The sequence below is a fragment of the Perca fluviatilis genome, chromosome 8 (assembly GCF_010015445.1).
Source record: "Perca fluviatilis chromosome 8, GENO_Pfluv_1.0, whole genome shotgun sequence".
Classification (NCBI taxonomy): Eukaryota; Metazoa; Chordata; class Actinopteri; order Perciformes; family Percidae; genus Perca; species Perca fluviatilis.
Window position 1 is genome coordinate 4,790,550 of NC_053119.1, and position 5,000 is coordinate 4,795,549.

General features: G+C 40.8%; 1 long non-coding RNA gene across 1 annotated transcript in view; it reads left to right on the forward strand.

Annotated features, from left to right (window-relative positions):
• Positions 1-5,000, forward strand: part of LOC120564272 — a 35,178-nt gene that overhangs the window by 4,598 nt on the left and 25,580 nt on the right. The window contains exon 3 of the long non-coding RNA XR_005640084.1: positions 2,509-2,635. This is a non-coding gene — a long non-coding RNA (uncharacterized LOC120564272). The remainder of the gene's footprint in view (positions 1-2,508; positions 2,636-5,000) is intronic.

Genomic DNA, 5,000 nt, shown 5'->3' on the forward strand with positions numbered 1-5,000 from the left:
GGAAAGTGGCGCGTATGTTTACGCAAAGTCATGATGCCACGTTGCAATTTATAGACCGAACGGTAAATCGATTAATCATGATTAAAAAAAAATCCGCAGGACAGAGCGTTTAAAGTTCATACCTTTTTTAATAATATTGCCACTAATGAACTTCTGTGTTTGTCGCTCATCTCTCTGGTATTCTATCAGCCCGTCACTCAGCAGGAGTGGCGTATGAACAGTCGACGAACGCAGTCGGATTACATCCACTGTGATCCCTCGTACGTCTTCCAGCGTGGCTGCCAGAGAAGACTGTAAGCTATATCTGGGATAAAATCCTCCAGCGTTCACAGAACAACATGACATGTGTTTTTCTGATTCCCCGGGCTCCCTTCTGGGGGAGTCATTTGGGAGAAAAGAGTGTCAGCGAAATGCCTGAAATGTAAAATGAGAGAGCAGGGTTGTATCAGAGCCAAATATCCGAGCGTTACATATCTTCTTTCTGAGAGGCCCTTACGTGCCGCTCTCGCTCTCTCTCTGCAGTATGTTAATGCAGAGAGAGTTCATTCTCCAAAAACAGCTATTTTAATTCCAAAGGCCAAGGGAACTTTATCAGGATGCATAGTATCCTGGATCCATGAAATAACTGGCCTTTAAAAATAACCATCTGCCTGCCTCTATGGGAATCTAACATAGGGGTGGACTTACTTTTGGCCTCTGTGTTTTAAGGAAGAACATTTATTTATTTACGATACATTATTCATTCACAATAAACATTGGTGTCCTTACAGGTTGGATTTTTCCAAATGTTTTTAATTAAGGCATTAAGATCAATTTCCAAAAGATTATTTTTTTTTTTATTCCTGTTTTTAGTCAACTTTAGCATGGGTTCATAAACGTATGAGCACAACTGTAGTTTGTCCAGTTGATATTTAACCAGTTGTTTCATCAGAGTAGGAGTTACTTTTTTAACTTTTAAACTAAGGAGATAAAAGAAGGCTTCCTTATTTTCAGGATGGAGTATTTTTATTATATATATATATATATTTTTACCCAGAGCTTTGTCAGAATTTTATACCATTACAAAAACCCTGATTGACAGCAGGAAAAAGAAATCAAAGACATTGCTATTCGCATGTCAAAAAATGAAAGAAGGAAACCGAGTTAAGGGGTAACTACCGTTTTTTTCAGTGACTGTGTGAAACAACCTTTGACATTGGTCCAGTATTAAGCCAGATCGCTGCAGTCTGTAGCGGAGAAACAAGCTACAATCTAAGTTAATAGGACAACTGTCCAGCTTGTATTTACCTTCACAAAAGTGCTTGTTTTGCCGCTGACAGACTCAGATTAATATTCTAAGTGTCTGACAACATTATGGAAAGGATTTCTAAGGAGGTCGACCTCTCTGTTAAAGAGCAAGATCTTTTTTTAAACATACAAACAGTGAAATTGCTTTCGCTCAACCCACCAGACTCCATGTAAATAAAGAGTCATTTTAGCATCGTAAAATACACTTCATTCACAGTTGACAGAAACTAAATTAATCTATGAAAAGCCGTTTTGACTCATCTTTCCACTTTTCCAACCATCACAACTCTAGTTTTGGTAGAAATAAACACACAGTTTACTGATTTACATGTGAGAATATATTTGCTCTATACACGCTAAAAGTATTGCTTTTTTAAATGGAGTCTGGTGGGTTTAGTGCTAGCGACTTCAGAGCTGTTTCTGGTTAAACAGGAAGGTCCCAAAGAGGTTTTAAAGGTCTATCTCTGAAGGGATCCTTTCCATAATGTTGTCAGACACTTAGAATATTAATCTGAGTCTGTCAGCGGCAAAACAAGCACTTCTGTGACGGTAAATACAAGCTGGACAATTACTATTAACTTAGATTGTAGCTCGTTTCGCGGCTGCCGACTGCAGCGATCTCGCTTAATACTGGACCAATGTCAAAGATTGTTGTTCCCATCAGTCACTCAAACACAAAAACATAGGGAACATAGGGTCCTGGTTGAAAAAAACGGTAGTTACCCTATAAGAAGCTAGGAAGTATTCCTATATCATGGACCCAATTATTCACTTATTTTGGATTTATTCTGTCAATAAACAATATGTATATCTATGAAAGTACTGACATAACTAAACTATGAAAGCCCTAAGGCAAGGTAAAAAAAAGAAGGTTTCCTGGGCATTTTTGGCCCAAACCTAAGTTTATCTCCTACGTAGGAAATCCTATCCTGTACGTACGAGATATAGTGGCATCTTTTCGTTCATTTCCCGTCTGGAACACGCTTGCGTCTTTCAAACTCCAGACCTCGTAACGCTGAAAAAGTGGAATATTTTTAGTGACCAAGCCGAAGGTAACGCGTTCGGACTTCTCTGCCGAGATGACAAGGAAACTACGAGCCGTGGAAAGGATGTTTATTTCCCGTCTAAAAGCCTGATTCGGACACAACAGAAATGTATAAATTGTTGACCAGAATGTGAACTTTATTTGGACTTTTTATTTATTTTTTTTTATCATCACAGACGCTGTCGGCTCAGTGGTTACCCCCGGAGGCCGAGCTGAGTACTGCAGGGTGCGTTCCTAAACGTGCTGGCATGTTGGGGAAATGTGTCGGCTAATACTCACTAAGACTGCGGACACACTGGGAAAGTATGTGACAACACACACACACACACACACACACACACACACACAAGCGCTCTGCACGCTTCACCCTGGGTTCATGAGTCCGAGACGTGAGAAGAAAACGGGTCTAAATTTAAATCTGAAGAATCCCGTCTCAGCTGAGACACCTGAACTTCTCATCACTCTGGTACCTGATCTCCAGTTATGAAATGTATTTTTATTTGGGTGGTCGGACACTCTGGACACCCACTTTTTAGTCAAATCTTTATTTATTTTTATTTTTTTTATTTCAAATTTAGTTAAAATTTTCATGTTGTGCTTCTTTTTATTACTCCTACTGTACTTTAAATGCATCTCACAGCTGGAGTTACTGCAGCTCCAGTAAAATTACAATTTTACTGGAGCTGCAAAGAGTAATCGAGTAGTTTGTACCTATTAAATTAACCGCCAACTATTATGATAATTGGGTTGTGTCATTTATTTATGAAAAACTTTGCTGATTCCAGCTTGTTAAATGTGAATATGTTCTAGTTTCTTTGAGTTGAGGACAAAACAAGACATTTGAGGACGTCATCTTAATAATAATAATAATAATAATAATACATTTATTTCTTTTAGCGCTTTTCTAGACACTCAAAGACGCTTTAGATTAGATTAAACGTCATTGTCATTGTACAAAGACAGCGAAATGCAGTTTGCATCCAACCAGAAGTGCAAAAAATATAATAATATATAAGTATAGACAGGTGGCGCATAGGCAGGACATATACTTGAGATAAACGAGCATATTGCTACTAATTTGCAGAATCTGGAGAGACACAGGGCGCCACGAAGCTTCGTCCGCGCCGCCATCTTGTGGTTACGTAGATGCAACAAACGGACGAGGTACATAGACGAAGTTACGTAACGGACCAAAGAAGAGAAAAACACACCGGTGCATGGGGCAAGCAAGAGAGGTGGGCAATGAAAAGGAGGGAAACGCTGGGAAAGTCTGTTAACAGGAAAAAGCTAGTTGGAAGAGGTGAGTTTTTGAGGGCCTGGTTGAAGGATGGTAGGGTGTGTCACTACCCAAAGTGAGTAGAGTGCAGATGTGAGTCGCGCATGCTCAGATTTAAACGGTTTACGGCATAACGTGTCATACCCGATGTTAGCCGAGTCAGACCGGCTCTGGTTGAGTGCAAATGTGAGTAAGTAGCGCATGCTCAGATTTAAACGGTTTACGGCATAACGTGTCTTACTGAAATTTGTGAAATCTGTAAAATAATAAACTTTTCTCTTTACATACAATAACAGAAGATGGAAGTCATTTCAAAAACGTTGTAGCTATCTATGATTGTTTGATTGCTAACGTTAGCTCAAAACGCCATTCAAGTGACAGCCTTTGTTGTGTCTGATTGCTAACTTGTAGCTAGCAGTCATTTCAAAGCGTTTTAGCCATCTATGATTGTTTGATTGCTAACGTTAGCTCAAAACGACGTTAGCATCTAGTAGGCTACTTGATTGCTAACGTTAGCTCAAACCGCCATTAGCATCTAGTAGGCTACTTGATTGCTAACGTTAGCTCAAACCGCCGTTAGCATCTTGTAGGTTACTTGTCGCAAAGTGACGCATGCGCAACTCACACCTGCACTCTACTCACTTTGGGTAGTGACAGGGTGCTTGATAGGGATCGACCGATATGGATTTTGTTTAGTGGCGATTACCGATACGGCTGCAGATACTTGGAGCCGATACTGCTTGAGCTCCCTCAATTTACATCATAAAAATGTAAAACCCTGCCACACTGGATTTCCCGAGGGTGGGTGCAGCAGCTGAGAAGGCTCTGTCGCCCCAGGTCCAGAGTCCAGGTCCAGAGTCCAGGTCTTGGGCTTTGGGAAGTCTGAGATGAAACTGAGAAAACTACAGCACTGGAAGGATCCTCCTGAAGTCACCGTGTGGCAACGTTTTGCCTTCCCCGTGAGCGAGTTATGGAGACAAACGACAAAGGTACAGCATGTCTGCTCCAACGGGCCTCCATGGTGCATTCATGTGCACCTTGTTAGACTAGATGTGCAATCAATTGCACCTTGTAAACTCTGAGGAACCTTAAACTCTCGTTGTTAAATACCTTTTTACCATCTTGTGGCTCGTATTGTGGCATTGCCGTCCCTGTTGGAAAACATTGTTTTTTTTAAATCTAAATATGAATCGAATCGTGACCTTAAAAAAAATTGAAAAGACAGAGACACACACACACACACACACACACACACACACACACACACACACACACACACACACACACACACACACACACACACAGCTCTCTCAGCCATGTGTAGTCAGGGAGGAAGGCAGGTGGAGGCTGCCAGAGGTTTGATAGCACAGAGCTGTGTGTGTGTGTGTGTGT